Genomic DNA, 18,124 nt, shown 5'->3' with positions numbered 1-18,124 from the left:
AGTAACTGGTGGAAAAATCATTGGATTTGGAGTCAGAAGGCATGGGCTTAAACTTACGTTCTTAGATGTGCTAACTATGTAATTTTGGGCAAATCACCTTCTCTAGGGCACTCTTTTTTCATCTCCAAAATAAAGGGAAATGCATTATCCTTTAGGACAATGAAATAAAATGGAGTTGAAAATTTTTGTGAGAAGATCTTAACCTCAGTTTTCCCAGCTGCTAAGGATGCCTTTCCTATAACTAGTATTCATTCAGTGTGAATAGCCTTCCTCTAACTCCCACCCTGAAAGTAAGACCCTTCATGTATCCACACTTCATATTTAAACCCTCCAGTGTCAGAAAGAAAAGAGTTGCTTGAAACTCTGTTCATGAAACGAATTCTCTGAAGAAGTCAAAGGGCACAGTCACCTTATTATTCTTTGTACAACAGCTGTACCTAATCTAAAGGGAAGCACTGAGGTCCACGCACAGAAGACTTTTAATTGAAAAATCTGACTGATACTCCCTGGAGTAGGTTTTTATTCTTCCACAATATAAGAAGATTGTTCAAAACCATGTCAAAATCTCATTTCCAATAATTCCTCACAATGAGATAAAGGAGTTATCCAAAGGGTGGTATTGGAATCTAAATGAATTTTTCAGTTATTTCTTTGAGTTCTGTCAGTTTTCACATTGTGAAGCTCTGAGATTAAGGGAAAAGGAAAAGAAAAGCCAGGGTTATGAGAGAGAGAGAGAGAGAGAGAAGGGGGGAAGGGAGGAAGGGAGAGGGATGGGGGAGAGAGGGAGAAAGGAAGGAACTTGAAATAAGTTGGGAAATCTCTTGAAATATTTTTAAAGTTTCTGAGAAAACTAATAATTAAAAGCTGCAAGGCATAAAGACTCAATACTGATTACCTCCCAGCTCCACCCACTTCTCCCCATTGCTTGATTATACCGAGATAAATTAAAAAACATGATTAATGATGTTGGCCTCCTATGGTTCCTACCTCATTCCCTAGGAGCCACCAACATAGTGGGCTTCATTTGAAAGCCAGGCCTCTAAACTCTATAGCTTCAAATAAAAATAAACTTGGTTTCAATGTCTTATTTGACTTCAGGATTTCTAAGGATTTAAGGGAAGAATGTAAGCATCATTTTTTCTTCCTTCTTTTCTTTAAACCCCAAAGACAGGTTTGTAGCCAATGTTACCTTGACAGAGTCTAGGAAGCATCACCTCAAAGAATTAACCCAGAGTACTCTTCTGCATAGAGGAAGAATGGGAAAGTAGTAAGAATACTAGACTTGGTATTGAGCATAACCTGAGTCCAAACACCACTTCTGACACTTACTAACTGTAGCCAAGGACAGCACTTCAACACAGATGCTTCAGACAACTCCTTAGAAGAGTTGGGTCTCCATTAGTGGATTGGATAGAAGGAATCCATACAATGGAACCTCTTGATTCAAAAAGTTCAGCTCTAATAATGTCATTCTCCTGCTCAACAACCTCTTTGCCTAATGGGGAAAAAAAAATCTAAATTCCTTATGCTGGCATTCAGCACTCTCTAAAGTCTGGTCCCAGATTACTTTTCTAACTTTATTTCACACTATTCTTTTTTTATGAGCATTATGCTGCAAACACCAAGAGAGTGTAAATATAGTATAAATAAAGATGTAGTAGATAATGAGCTAGCCTAGGTAGGGGTAAGCAATACTTAAATTGAAGCCTTTTCTCTTACGCATTCTTGCCATATCTCTCCTTAGAGTCTTATTCATAGATAGGATAGGGACAGAATTGAGGTTTCATTCCTATAGAGAACTCCCAAATGAGGTGGGACCTCTACCAATGCAGGTCAACAGCCTATATTCTTAGTTGCCTAGAACACTAAGAGATTGTTACTCACACAACCAGTTAAGACTTGAACCTAGGTCTTCCTGGCTTTGTGTCTGGCTATCTCCAGTATACCTAACAAGTGCTCCATAAAAATTTTGCTGAATTGAACCATTGAATCTCAGAGCAGGGGATTCTTTCTCTCGGAGAACATCATGCTATTTCATAGAGTCAAACATCATGTCCTGAAGTCATATGTGCCCCCCATAAGGGGGAAATGGAAGATGATGTGGTTGGCTCAGGAAATCCATCCCTGCCACTAAACATACAACTCAATAGCTGTTAGTAGTTAGTAATAGTAATAGTAGTTAGTCCTACTAACAGTGAATCAGTAGCATTATCTCTGTAAATAAAGTATATCAATGTTGATTTTATATATAACATCTCATTATGGCAGTCCATACTTGTCCTAGCCTTAACCAAGTTGGTAGGGTCTTAGATCAGGGAGTTCAGAAGTCATCTATTCCAGTGATGTCAAACTCAAATAGAAACTAAATGGTACATTAAGGATCCCTGTAGGGTACTTATTGACTTAGAAAACCACATATGAACATTACCTACGGTCTTTTGTATATTTACTTATTTTATTTAATGTTTCTCAATTACATTTTAAGCTTTTTGCGGCCCAGTGTGACAAAATATCTGTGCTTTACTCCATTTTCTCATTTTATAGATGAGGGCACCAAGACCCAGAGAGTTCAAGTAATTTGCCCAAAGTCACTCAGGTAGTAAATGGCATATCCCTGTGTAATAGCAATTTAAATGGAAAGATCTTTCTCATTCATTAGTAGGCCCATATGACATGCTTAAATCAGGGAAGCCTAAGTCACATGTGGTAGGAGGAGCTTGCTGAACGGGTGGAACAGGAAGGGTGGAGAAGAACTGGGAGGAAGGTAGTGAGAGCTGTTGGGACAGAGGAGAGAGAATGCAGACAAGGCTCCTGAGTGTTCGTTTGTGAGAAGGCCCTGGCAGGGTGCGGAGTGCCTGTGTCCTCAGCAATGCTAATGTATATTGACTTCTTGATCACTATGATAGATTTTGCCTTCTTGTTCTGGAATTTGGCTTTCTGGTGCCTGAATAAATATTTTTCTTCTGCCTTCTATATAGAGAATCTGTTGTACTTTGTAATTGAGAACTATGCCAGCATATTCATAGTCGCCACCAATGCTGTGAATATTGCTTTGAAGATACACCCTGGAAGCAGCCAAGGTCCTCTGGCATCAACTCAGAAGTCAGAGGAGCTGAGTTCAAATCTTGTCTGTGGTGCTTATTACCTACGCGACCTTGGAAAAGTCACTAGGCTTCAATTTTCTTGGAGTAGGTGGTCTCTGAGGTCCCGTCTACCTCTTGATCAATTCTCCTATGATTTCAAACCCTATTGGTTGCACTGAACCTTGCTGCCTGTCTAATTCAATGGGCTGTCATTTCACTTATAGAACTAAAGTTAAAGCTGATTTCAACTAACTGCCATGTCAGCCTATTAACCCCTTCACCTTGAGTCTTTGAGGGCTCTTCTTAATAAGCTACATAGATCAGTCCAAACATGAAATGAGAAATTAATAGAACCAAATAAATTGGAACCAATAACAGTCTACTTGACACTGACAAGATCCACCTGAGTTTCTGATTTTTTTTCTTATAATTATTTTTTTAAATGAATCAAATGTCAGGATATGTTTCTTAATTGCCTCTGCCTTGGTGCCTTCCGCACATGCACTAGTGGCATAAGGTCTGTACCTGCCTGTGCCTTCCCTTTGTAAACGTACCATTCTCTTGTCTGCTTATGAGCACACATCAGCTTTTCTTGATGCCACTGACTCTTGGAACCCATAAACTCTTCAGGAAGCTGCTCATCATTTAAAATACAATAGAAGAAAATATTAACTTTGCATTTAAACTTTAACCAAATGTTACCTGGCTCAGAGATAACTATGTGCCCTCCTTTCAGCTTGCCCCCAATTCCCATAGCTGCCCTCCTCACCACCTGTGCCAATGAGCAGCCAACCTTATTCTCTGTCCTTAGTGAATTAACCCATTAAGATGTAGCATCCAGCCCACATTTTCTGAATGCTCACTGTCCCATAAGGCACTTTTGGATAATGTGGGTCTTCTATTATCCCCCAACAATAAAAGAACTGGTGAATTTTATTCCCTTATGCACCATATGCATATGGAAATTCTGTCCTGCAAGAGCTATTTGCTGCAGAAGCCAGTTTACAGGAATCATCATCACCACCATCATTATTAAGCACCTACTACATACAAGACTATCAGGCAGAGAGTAGTCTATTCATCTTATCCACATGCTGGTTTCATGATTATGGGTAAGTCATTCATCTTCTTGCTGCTTCTCTAAAAATGAATTATCGAACCTCACAGACAAAGATGCTCCAGGCAAACTCAAAAATCCTTCCGCCACCCTGTTAAAGTAAGACCAGTAAGGCCAAAGCCCCGTTCCTGCCAGTGGAGAATAGAAATATCAGTTTGCAGCCCATTGCTCAAGAGTCTTTCCTCCCCTCATTAGCATCAGTCCCCAGGTCCAGGTTCCTGCTCCCTTCCCCAAAGCCTGGTTCTAATTGAACTATCTAAGGGAAAGCTCACCAGACTTTACTGGTTTGGAGAGAGAGTACACCATTAGAGTCGGTGCTACATGATGGTGCTTAATTCCAGCTGGGGTCCAACGAACCTAACCCATTTCCACCATTATCCCTCACTGCCTTCTATTTTGTGAGTTTTTCTCCTAGATAAAGGTGGATTGCTTTTGGGATCTTGTGAGACAGTATCTTCTAAGATGCCTCTGACACGTTTTATCACTATGGGTAAGTCATCTGTCCTTTCAACACTTTTTAAAGGTGAACTGCTAATCTGTATAAGTGAAGGAAGTTTTCCATACCAATGTAATCATACATGTGGTCCCCCTCAAAAGTCCTGAAAAGTCATGGTGTAAGGTACTGGAGATACAAAGACGAAAATGGCACAGTCCTTGTCCTCAAGGGTCTTACAATCTACCAAAGGTCATAATACTCTAGATTTAGTACTGATTTCTGAAGTCATTGAGTCAAAACCCCTTATTTTATAGGTGAGAGAGCTGAGACTCAGAGAGTTTGAGTTGCCCAAAGTCATATAGCTAATAAGTACCTAAAGCAGGATTGAAACTGAGTTCTTCCTGACCGCAAGCCCAGAACAATGTATCACACTACCTTAAGGAAGAACAAACATGGGTGTGAATAACTGTAACACAAGATAGAGGGTGATGGATGGGGCAAAGAAGAGGACCAATCAGTGTATCTTTTCCTTACAAAAGGAAAGGAAGGAAAAAGGGAAGGAAGGGAGGGATGGAAGAAAGCAAACATTTATTAGGCACTTACTCTCTTCCAGGCACTGTTCTAAGGGCTAGGGATATAAATGCAAACAAGCAAACAAAAAATAGAATCCCTTCCCTCAAGAAGCTTATATTCTAATGAAAAAAGATTATACACAGAAGGAAACTGAAAGGGGAGGGGAGAGAGAATGAAGATACCCAGCACTGGGGCAATGGTTCTAAGTCTAGAGATTCAGGAGCAAACAAAATGGAAATAAACAATAGCTGACCAGTCTGGTTCCCTCCACAAAATAGAGGGACTCACCAATAGGAAAAGGGACAGCCTGCAAGAGGGATTTTCCAGAGTAAGGAAGTCACAAGGATGATTGGATATTCCAAAGTGTAGAAATCCTAGACACCAAGGAAAGTTCTAGGATGAAACAGCAGCTGAGGCACAGCTTTGAAGTCCTGAACATTAGCAACAGAGATGGGAGGGGAGCAAAGGTTGGCCAGCCTTGACCTCCACACAAAATGGAGGCACAGAAGGAAGTCATCAATAGAAGAAGGGGATCAGTCTGGCAGAGAGATGTGAGAAGACCACAAGAGAAGTAGGGAGAAAAAATCTGCACGATAGCAACATTGTAAAAAATGAACAACTTTAAAGATTTATGAAATCTGATCAATGAGATGATCAGTCATGACTCCAGAGAAGTGATGAAGCTTGCAGCATACCCCCAGACGTGTTAAACTCAAGGTGTAGAATGAGGCTTGTGTTTTTGTATGTAAGAAATGTGTGGATGTGTTTTAACTATTCATATTTTATTATGTTTTTCTATCAGAAAATATCTGCTTTCTCCCCCTCCTACCTTAACTCCCTCTTCCCAAATGAGAAGGAAGACTAAAACACTGTTTCAACCATGTATAGTCAAGCAAAACAAATTTCCATGTCCAAAAGACGTAGATGATAGACAGATATAGAGAGACTTATAGATACATATATATATATGTATACATGTACATGCATGTTTATATGTCTGTCTGGTGAGTAACATGTTTGTGTGTATATAGATAGCATGTTTCTAGCCCTCTGGAAGCTGGTCATTACACTAATCAGTTCCTAATTCTTTTCAACTTGTTTGTCTTAGCCATATTATTGTCATCAATTTTGCTCCTGCTTCCATTCTCTATTCGAAATCACCCCCTTTATCATTTCTTATATTTCTTATACTAACAGTATACCACTTCAATTACATACCACCACTTGTTCAACCATTCACCAACTGATGGGCACCTTCTACGATTCCCATTCTTTGCCACCTTAGAAAGAGCTATAAATATTTTTTGTATATGCTTGGTTAGAGTTTGTTTTGCTTAGGACAAATCCAACCTTAAATTTGCCCTCCCTCTAATTCATCTTCTTTTCTCCCCCTTACTTCCTATTTCCCTGTTCAGGGAAATGCATTTTCTATACAAAAACTGCATGCATGTGTGTATTTTTATATATATATGTATGTGTGTGTGTACATACATATATATTCTTCCCTTCTTTGACCAGTTCAGATGAGAGTGAGATTCAAATCAACCTCTCCCCCATGACCTCTTTCTTTTGTTTGTATAGATATATACTTATACTTCCTGATTCTTTGAAATAATTTCCCTAGCCTTGTTTTCTTTTCCCTCTCCCCCATTCAGTTCATTCCTCTTCTCTCTTTCTATTCTTCTTTTAAGATCATCAAGACATAACAAAACCCTTCCCAGGTCTTGTCTAATCAGACCCCCTCCATGACCCCTGACAATGATAGGGTTCAGAGGAGACACATGTATTATCCACCCATATTCAAATATAAACAGTTTATCCCTGCTAAATCCTTTATCATTGCTCATTTATGTTTACCTTTTTGTGTCCTTTAATTCCTGCATTTGAACTTCAAAGTTTCTATTCAGCCCTGTTTTTTTTTTTCCATTACTGATGCTCAAAAGTCCTCTATTTCATTAAGGATCCATATTTCCATATCCCTCACCATCTCCCCCCCACCTCCACTGACCAAATGATTACATTCATTTTTGTTGAGAAAGTAATTCTTGACTTTAGGTCTATATCTTATGCTTTCTGGAACATTGTATTACAGGCTCTCTGTTCCTTTATAGTGATGGCAGCTAAATTGTATGTGATCCTCAATATTTTCTCAGTGTTAAATTTTTTCTTTCTAGTTGTTTGATGTATTTTTTTTTTACCTGAGAACTCTGGATTTTGACTACAATGTTCCTCAAAACTTTAATTTTGGGGTTTCTGTCAGGAGATGACTGGTAGATTCTATTTCCACTTTGACCTCTGGTTCTAAGATATGTGCTCAATTTTTTTTAAGATTTCTTGAAATATGACATCTATGCTCCTTTTTTGATAATGGCATTCAGGTATTCCAATGATTCTTGAAATTGTTCCCTCCTTGCTCTATATTCTAGGCCAGTTTTGTTGTTGTTGTTGTTCATTTGTTTGCTTTGCTCTTGTGGAGTCATTAACTTCTATTTGGTCCATTCAAAATTGCAGGGAGTTTGTTGCTTGGGCAGAATTTTGTGCTTCTTATGAAAGTTACTGATTCCCTTTCTAATTGCTTCTTATGTGACTCATTTATTTTACAATTCAATGCTCTCATTTAATTTGTAAGAACATTTGAAACTCTTTTTGAAACTTACTTCTCTTCAAGGAATTCTAGTTGAATTTGTATCCGTACTGTATTATACTTTGAGGTTTTGTGCGTAGATGCCTTGGAGTCATCCTCTTTTTCTAGGTTTATGTCCAGTGTCCCTGTCACCATAATGGCATTTTATGGTGGGATTCTTTTCTGTTTGTTTGCTCATTGTGCAGCCTACTTCCTGATTTCAGACTTGATGTTAGGGCTATGCTCTATGTACCTGTAGAGGAAAGGTCTGGGCTGATTTTCTGGGGGATATTGAATTTGAGCTTTCCCTGTTCTTTTCCTTGAATGAGAGCTACGCAGTTCCTGCTTGCTTCTGAACTTTTTCTTTGCTCAATATACAGCCCATGACCACTTCTCATTCTAGACCTACACCTAGATTCAAGTACCCTCCTCTTTCTGGATCTGTGACCCAGAACTAAATAGTTAACAACACGGGGCACCTTTCCTTGTACCCTGCACAAAGTCTCTGCCTTATCTCTTCAATCTGAGACCTCTTCTTGCCCGGTTGCACAGTCTCTCCCTGTGCCAGAATGTCCTGTGTGTATACCTGGATAGACCCTGTTCTCACTGTCGACAGTCCTCTCTGTCTCCCTTTGCTGATTTGGGCTGGAAAAATGACTCATTGTGATTTTTTTCCCTTGGATTTTCTGATCAAGATACTATCTGGCACAATGCACAATAATGTATAGAATGATACGGGTGAATACTTTGGGTTTCTTGTAGCAACATCTATGGAAGTACACCAACTAAAATGGTAAATACATCAACATTATTCTCATCAAGTGAGATAACATATATAAAGAGTACTTTGCAAACATTAGAGGTCTACATAAATGTTTAAAACTCAGTGCAGACTGCAATGAAAAATCAAGTGAGGAAAGATAACAGCCAGAGCAGAACTGTGCAGGCTGTGTGTAGCAAAGGACCAGCAGGCACTGAGAGAGTCAATTGAATAAAAGATAGAGTGTATCACATAAGGGCCTCAGGGTACCAAGAAGAAAACCTACAAAGTCTCATTCCATTTACCCTTAGGAGTTCTAACAATTCGGGTGGTTTCCAGAAGCAGAGATATTGAAGCCACTGAGATGGTCAAGGTGAGACATGAAGCAATACATTCATATTCTCATCGAGGAGACCTTTGGGGTTATGATGTCTTAACTTTGCTAGCTGGCCGGACTGAAGAAGTGGAGAGAATTATGTTATTGGGAATTCTTGGCATTTCCCAAATGCCAGCCTCCTCACTCATGATACATTGCAGCCTATAAAGTGAAGATTCTGCACTGGGCAGAATCATAAGGGAAACCTCAGCTGCACAAAGGAAACAGCAAGTGAAATTCATTACATCTTTCCATGCTGAAAGGGAGGGTGAGTGACCTGAAAGAAGTGATATATAGGCCAAGAGTGGCACATAGAAAGGAGCTTTGGAGGCATGAAACCCAGGTTCTAATCTTCCCTCTGACGTTTAACTGTGGACAAGACATTTAACTCTATTGATTCCATTTTCCTCGTGTATACAATCTTAGGATTAGAAGGTCTCTAAGATCCCTTCTAGCTCCAAACCTATGACCCTGTGATCAGTTTACTTGACTAATGCTGCTCTATCAGTTAATCAGGGTCACTATTTCTGCTAAATTAAGCAATTTTGTGGGCGCCAGAACTCCTGCACAACTTGAGATACTGCTCTGTAGCAACCTTAGCATTTCTGCATCTACCTCAACCAGGGACAGGATTTGCCTGCAGGTTTCTAAATGGCTATGATCAACATTTGTAGACCCAGAGCCACATACACCCGACCCCAATACACCCCGACCCCAACTGGTAGTACTAGATAAGGATGAGAATACTCCCTGCCCTGGAATCAACTTTCAATAATCAAATTAACACTATTCCTTAAGTACTAGACTCTGGACCCTCTTTAAATGTCTTGGCCAAAACTAACTGCTTTTCTCTGTCTTAACTGACCTCCCTAGACTTAACCAGTCACATACTAAACCCTAGAGTATTTACTAGACTAGACTACAGGTTGTTAATATGGTGTTCACAGACTATGGATTTTATTTCATCTATAAATTTGGGTGGGAAAATTACACTTTTATTTTCACTAATTTTTAACTGAATTTTAGTATTTCCTTCAAATGTGAATGTAGGAAACAAACATTACTTTGCCCAAGGGGTCCATAGATTTCACCAGTCTGCTAAAGAGAGCCACGAAGCCAAGAAGTCAGAGACCTTCCGCACTAGTTACTTACTGCAGATGCCCAGTTCTGGATGCCCCCTGGTCAATGCTATTCCTTTGTCACCCATAACCTAACGTAAGAGCTAGCTTTTTCAATGGAGGAAATATCCATCTGAATAAACGTAAGTATTAGGAATACTTTTTTCTTTCTGTAAAATTTATTTTCAACTTATAGAATAAGACAAGCATTTACATAACGTAGTATAATAAAAAGGTGATTGCATATGAAACTGCAGATCTACTATGTACAACTGGCTATTTCTTCCAAATATACAATAAAGTTATCATGCAAATTTCTTTTTTTTCTTCCCCACCCTTCCACCATTAGACACAAATAGGTGTGTGTGTATGTATATATACATACACACACATGTGTGTATGTGCACATGTGTGTATGTATATATACATATGTGCGTGCATTTACATATGTAAGTGTATGTATATGTGTGTATGTAATATGTATATGCTTGTATTCTCTAGATGCAGGTAGCATCTTTATTCATGTGTCCTTTATAGAGCACATACAGAGGGTCAAATGGTAGAATTGATAGAGGGCAGGCCTTGAAGTGAAAAAGAACCAGTTCGAGTCTGCATCTCATACTGTTGGATAATTCAAGCAGTCAGTAAGCCTTTATTAAGTGCTTTCTATGTGCTATGCACTGTGCTAAGTGCTGGAGTGCCCTGGATACTAGCTCAATTTCTCAGTGTCCCAGGAAACTCCTTGAGACTATAAAGACAAGGGTGAGGTTAAGGATTGGACCTCTGATTTCACAGGTATAGGAAATTCCCAGACAAGAAAACTTTGTCTACCAATTCAGTTTGAAATCTCTGCAAATTATATACCCTTAGAGAGCTATTTAAAGTGCTGAGGAGCATTGCCAGAGGAAGTTTCCTCACCCTTACAGTGATGAGATCATAGACCAGTTAAGTCTTAAATTATATGCAGAGCAAGTGTCAATCTGCATCGGTAGACAGACTTACCTCCCTAGGTGCTCCCTGTTCCTAAGCTCACAGGTCCAGTCCAAATAAAGAGTATGTATATATTTTTAAATATTATATTTAATATACATATATTATTTACACGTGTATTGTATGTATACAGAAGGTATGTGTATGTGTGGAAGTGTGTACACATAGACTTCCTTAGAAAGACTAGATGTGTGATTTAATTATCATGAAAGCACTCAGGAAACTCATTCTACCAATCTCTCACTCACACAGACACACACAGACATACACACACACTCTATGTTTATATGTATACTGGTATATGCATATGTGTATATGTATATACACATTTTAATTGATACATGTACACATCTATACATACATATATGCACACACATATGTATACATACACATATACTTATATTTTAGTGTTGAAAACATAGATCAAGTTCAGATCAGCACCTGTTCTATAACACACCTGTGACTAAGTAGATCTGTATACCAATACAAATATATACACATATATACATGTAACATAATTGTATGTGTGGACGAGATAAAAAGAAATTTTTAAATGATCTATGGCTTTCATTCTCATCAATGCCCACCCCAAACCCTTTATCAGAGGTATCCCAGATTTACCTGTTTTGGATCCAAAAACCCAAGGATCAGGTAAAGTCCAAAAGCTAGTTTTTGGGAAGTCAGTTTCCATATTTCCATGGTTCTTACCTTACAAGGCCAAAGATGAGTTTGCATGACCAATTTAGATTTATACCTCAAAGTATCTGACTTAAAGAAGATGTGGGCAAGAGGTCATGAAGAGCTCATTGCAAAGAAAGCATACATGTGTCATTTTAATGGTTAAATAATAGATCAGATTCATATCAGCACCTATTCCATAAAATATAGTTTCTATAACAAAGTCAGTTTGTCCTCCCTTGCTCTTTGCTTTCTCAATATGTTCTATGTATGAAATAATAGATCAGGTTCAAATCAGTACCTGCTTTACAACATATATATATGTACATAGATGTGTGTATATGTATACATACCTACATATGTATTGAAATGAGATTATAAAGTTCTGAGTACATTGCCTGATATAGTAAGTGCTATATAAATGTTAACATTATTATAATTATTAAACATACATGTATATGTGTGTATATACATACATACTTACAAATGCACATGTGTGTATACTGGGCATATGTATGTAAAATATATGTTACAAAGCAGATATTGATCTGCCTGATCTATGATTTCATCTGGAAAAGAAAAAGAGGCAGACAGAGACAGAGAGGGAGGGAGAAAAAGAGAGAGGAGGAAGAAAGAGAAGGGGGGAGGGAGGGAGAAAAAGAGGAGAGAGAAAGGAGAGAAGAAGGACAACTGAGAAAGAGAAGGGGGGGAAAGGGGAGGGAAGGTAAATTGAAAACTGGATCAGTCCCTTTGATTCCTTGCTGGTAACTCAGGGAGAAGGCCTGGAGGGTGAAGGGACTAGATAAAAAGAAGTTTCTAAATCATCTATGACTTTCATTCTCATCAAGGCCCACCCCAACACTTTTACCAAAGGTATCAGAGACCTGCTTGTTTTGTCTCCAGAATAACAAACACCCAAAGATCAGGTGAAGTCCAATAACTAGTCTTTGGGAAGTCAATTTCCATGTTTCCATGGTTCTGACCTTACAAAGTCAAAAGTGGGTTTGGGTTTGGGCTAATTTAGATGTCATACCTCAAAGGGTCCGGATTAAAGGAGATGTAGGTGAGAGGTCACAGAATACTCATTATAGAAAAGGCCTTAATTAGGCAATGGGAATCAAAATTGCCTTATAAAAAAAATTGTGCATGGATTAAAAATGGACCAAGATCCTCATTAAAGTCTTGATCCTCTTCTTTTGGACCCTTGAAAGTGGGAATATGAAGAAAAAAATCTTTGAATAAGAAATGATTGCTTCACTCCCTAAAGCTAAAAAAAAAAAAAAAAAATAGAGAGAAATGGCCTTTTTCTCATAAAAGAGTTTCCTACTCTAATTCATCTAACTATAACATTAAAGTAGAGGTGAGAAGATGGGGAAGACTTCAAGAAAGAATAGAAAGGAATTGCCACTAACTCAGCAGTCCTGACTTTATTTAAGTAGCTCCTATCTCTGCTCTACCCACTAAGAAGTTTGATTACAATTTTCTTCAAGGATTCTGTTTTTCTAACTTGGACCAATTTGACTCATTATCTCTTTGTCAACATCAATAGAATGAAAATCAGCCATTGTTACCAATTTAACTGCATTCTGAATATAATCTAGAAGGGAGAATAAATCAGTAGAGAAATCACCTTATCTATGCATCACCAATGCTGAAGACTGCATTTGAGTCAATTGTCCACACCTCAGTTTTTTGCCAAACTATCTACTGGGAACAGGCTATACACTCCTCCCCACCCTCTCTCTTTCCTTTTGCAGATCAGTTCAACTCTACACTAATTCCCCTGAATCCCTGTTCCTCCTGAATATGATGTTGTGCCAAACCCTAACCTTGGGTTATTTCCACCACGTACCTCCTCTACTCCTTTTCATAATGATGCTGATGGGAACTGGAGAAAATCTAGAAACTGCAGATTTCTAGGTCTTTTGCAATTTTCTGTTACATAATCTAAAGTGGGCTCTCACTGCAGCAAGGCAATTTTTTAGATCTCCCTAATGCATTTCCTAATCCTCAGGTCTTCCAAGGCATTTCTTCTTTTACTTTCTCAGCTAAGGATTTTCACCTCGTATTACATCAAAACAACTGAGACTGCTAAGAATTCCCTCTTCTCCCCTCTTCCTTATCTCACATCACTCATGTATATTTTCTCATTATCTCCTCTTTCACACCAAACTGTCATGAAGAGGTAACCCTTCTTGTCCCTTGACATGCCTGCTTGTTCCTATCCTAACCCATCTTTTCCAGCAGATTTCTCCAACTTTCATTCCTATTCTTGCATCTCTTTATTGGTTCTTTCCATGATCCTTATAAACACGCCCATTTTTCTTTCAATCCTAAAAAATCCCAACTTGATGCAATCTTCCCATCTAGCTATCATGTTGTATCTTTCTTCTTCTTGGCTAAAGTCCTAGAGAAAACTGTCTACAATAGAAGTGTCCATTTTCTCTCCTCTCATTTCCAAAGCCCGTACAATTATTCAACAGAAACTGCTCTCTCTGAAGTTACCAGTGATTTCTTAATTGCCTAATTTAATGGACTTTCCCCATAAGTTCCTTCTTGATCACTTTACTGTCTTTGGCACTAATCACCTTCTCCTGTTGACTCTCCTCATTTGCATCCTGCCTTCCTGATGGCTTACTTTAGTTACCTTTGCTGAATCTTCATCTAGATCACAGCCAGTAAATGGATGTCCCCTAAGGGTATCTCTATTCCCTTTTCTTTTTTTGTTCTATAACAGGGATCAGCAAACTATAGCCTATGGGCTAAATTTTGTCTGTCACCTTTCTTGTATGGCCCATGAACTAAAAGTAGTTTTCAAATTTTTCAAATATGGGTTCTGTGTTTTACATGAGTTCACATACATAATTGATATCATATTGCCTTACTTATCAATGGGAGGGGGAAGGACTGGAAAGAGGGAAAGAATTTGGAACTCAAAATCTTTTTTTTTTAAATAATGTTACAAGTTTGCTAATTAAAAATATAAGCTGGGAGTGGAGCCAAGATGGAGGAGTAACAGCACGGACTTTCTAGACTGTTCCCCCATCAAGCCTGGTCAAATACCTGTAAAAAATGACTCTAAACAAATTCTGGAGCTGCAGAAACCACAGAATGACAGAGTGAAGCAAACCTCCAGCCCAAGACAGCCTGGAAGGTTTCCAGGAAGTGTCTATTGTGCCAGGGAGCAGTTCACCATGGACCATGAGTGCACAGAGGGGACCTGAGCAGGCCTTGGGGAGACTGAGTCTCTCATATCAGACTTCATGACCCCAAAACACTGAGGATAAATTAGAAGGTAAGAGGGAAAAACCTAGGGGACCAGTGTGGGAGAGTGGAGTGGTCAGGTCCTAGCCCCAGAGCAGCAGAAGGGGGAGGGGGCGCAGCAACCCATGGCAGCCCAGCAGCAGCTGGGGCAGCTGCAGCCACTGTTTCTGGAGCTCTAGACCCATAGATTGTGGGGGGATCAAGTGGCTGAGAGTACACTCCCACCCCCACTTTAAGCAGAGATTTACCTTAACAAAGAGCTCAGAAGTCAAGTAAATGGCTGGGAAAATGAGCAAACACCAGAAAAAGAATCAGACTATAGAATCTTACTTTGGTGACAAGAAATCTCAAAGCATGCAAACAGAAGAAAACAAAGTCAAAACTCCTCCATCCAAAACCTCCAAGAAAAATATGAACTGGGTCTCAGGCCATGAAAGAGTTCAAAAAGGATCTTGAAAAATCAAGTAAGAGAAGATAGATAGATAGACAGACAGATAGAAATATTCAAGACCAAACTGTTGGTATGTTCTCACCCTTGCCATGAGCAGAAATACAGAATTGTTCTGGAGGGAAAAGACTCTGAGGTTGTCAGTCATGTGGCCAAGATATCCCTCACTGTTAGACTGGCTGAACTAAAATCCATATCTAGTGAAATGGAAAGAGCTTTTAGAGTATGTATTTGATTTTGCTTTTTTTGTCCTCATAAATGAACTCTACGTTTTACTCTAACTTAATGTAACTCTGGTTCCTAAACTTTTGAAGGCATGAAGAATGGCATTGAGTTGCTAGGCAGCCGTTGCACTTACCCACACTCAAATCTTAGCTAAATCCTGGATCTTGTGGAAGCAGGGCACCCAACTCCAGCCATTGACTACCTTCCCCAAGATTTATGTCTCCAATAGAAAACTGTTCAATGGACATTTTAATATTCAGTGTGAAACAAGAGGCTCTTTGTAAACACTTTCAATTGAGCTGAAGGATTGAGTCCATAATCCACTAGCCCAGCCTTAACTCACAAATTTGTTTCAGTTTTACTTTCCACATCATTCTTAAGGAATAGATTCATTGCTTTAGAATAACACATTTGATAACATCTAGTAATAGAAATCCATTGCTTAGCTTGTTTTGCATTATGTTGCACACAGTTAAAGCTCTAAATTAAAAAAAAAAATCATCTTGATGAATCTAAAGTAATTTGCTAACTACTGTGATTTTTCAGAAACAACTACTAATAAAAGTTTAAAAGGTTAAAAAAATACCCTCACAACCTATCTTTCCATTCTTCTTATACTTTACTCCCTCCATGCATTCTATCATCCAGTAACATTGGCCGTTTTTCTGTTTCTCACAAATTTCACTCCATCTCCCAACTCCATGCCCTTTCAATGACTGACCACCATGCTCTCCCTCCTCACCTCCTCCTCTTGGCTTCCCTCAAAATTCAGTTCAAATCCTATCTTCTTCAGGAGGACTTTCCCAATACTCCAAATGGCTAGTGTCTTCCTACTGAGATCATTTTTTCATTTATGCTATATATGAAGAGCAAATACAACATTATTTGGTCTAAGAACTTAGTTATTTCTATGCTCTATCCTCTATTAGACTATGAACTCCTTGAGAACAGGAACTTGGTTTTTGTCATTTTTTTTGTATCTGCATCTGGTGGCACAGTGGTGAGCTCATAATAGCATTTTAAGAAACACTTGTTGACTGAATCCCTTTGCCTGCTTCACTGCACCCCTAAGGTATAGTTTATCTCCAGCTTCTCTTCTATCCCTCTCAAACTCTGTCACCAGTTTCTGTTCTTCGTCAGTCCCCACATCCTTTGATGCTCTGCTAAATCCTTCATGCCCAGCAGGTGATGGTCATATCACTGCACAACTGTCAGCCTTCATTCTGTCTCACTGTTCTCTGTAGCATGCTGCTCAGATCTCTACTTTCTATTCTCTGCATTTTGGGTCTCTTCCAACAGGTGGCGCTCAGCATCTCTCTGCTTTCTTCACCCTCCACAATTTCAGTAGTTTTTTTAGCACATCATTCTCTGTAATTCAGTTTTCCTCCTGAAAATGGAGCTTGTACTTTTCCCAGATGACCAGCTCAAATCTGACCTTAGAAATTTACTAACTGTGTGACACTGGACAAGTCACTTGACCTTTGTCTCAGAGAAGGACACTGTAAAATAAGGATAATAATAGAACCTACTTCCTATGGTTGCTGTGTAGATAATCTGTGTGTGCTCGTCCTTCACTGCTGAAGAAGACCATGCCATCAGAGAAATAATGACATGACTTGCACTTGACTTTGTTTTGAGTGAGGGAGGGCTGTGCAGGTCACCAGCCTCACTTCTCCTCCAGAGCCATCTGAATCCAGTGACCAGATATTCATCAGGATGACTGGAGATGACCCAGGATGAGGCAATTGGGGTTAAGGGACTTGCTCAAGGTCACACAGGTAGTGAGTGTCAAGGGTCTGAGGTGAGATTTGAACTCAGGTCCTCCTGACTTCTGCACTGGTGCTCTATCCACTGCACCACCTAGCTGCCCCAGATAAAATGATATAATATTTATAGATCACTTTGCAAACTTTTAAGTACTACCTTAATGCTAGCTACCATTATTGTTCCTGGTGATATCCTCATGGTGTCAAAACTCACAAAGCAGGATTTGATTTTAAGTGAAGGAACATAAGGGAACTTCTCCTTCTGCCAGCCCAAGAAGTCTTTGTTTCTAATTTAATGTTTATTTATGGCACCTATTTCCTTTCCTCTTCCAGTATCCCAGGAAGTACAACTCCTACTTATTTCAGCAATTCTCGCTGAAGCAAAGGAGCCCCATTGCTCCTTCCCCAAATTCCCTCCTCACTCATCTTCCTTTAGGCAGCTAGACCAAGTTATTCAAGATGTACATCTACTTCTAAAAGGGAAAAGAAATGGCATTAGTTTCTTCCAGTATGGGTATCTCATCATCAAGATAAGGGATTTATTTTATGTATATTACAGTAGTTTTTACCATTTAAAAGTAAAATGGATTATTGCACAGATCCAGCTACTCATTCCGAAACTGGAAGAATGAAGATATTACAACTTTAAGTGTCAGAGAAACTCTTC

The sequence above is a fragment of the Notamacropus eugenii genome, chromosome 1 (genome assembly GCF_028372415.1).
Source record: "Notamacropus eugenii isolate mMacEug1 chromosome 1, mMacEug1.pri_v2, whole genome shotgun sequence".
NCBI lineage: Eukaryota > Metazoa > Chordata > Mammalia > Diprotodontia > Macropodidae > Notamacropus > Notamacropus eugenii.
This window is presented reverse-complemented; position numbering follows the sequence as displayed.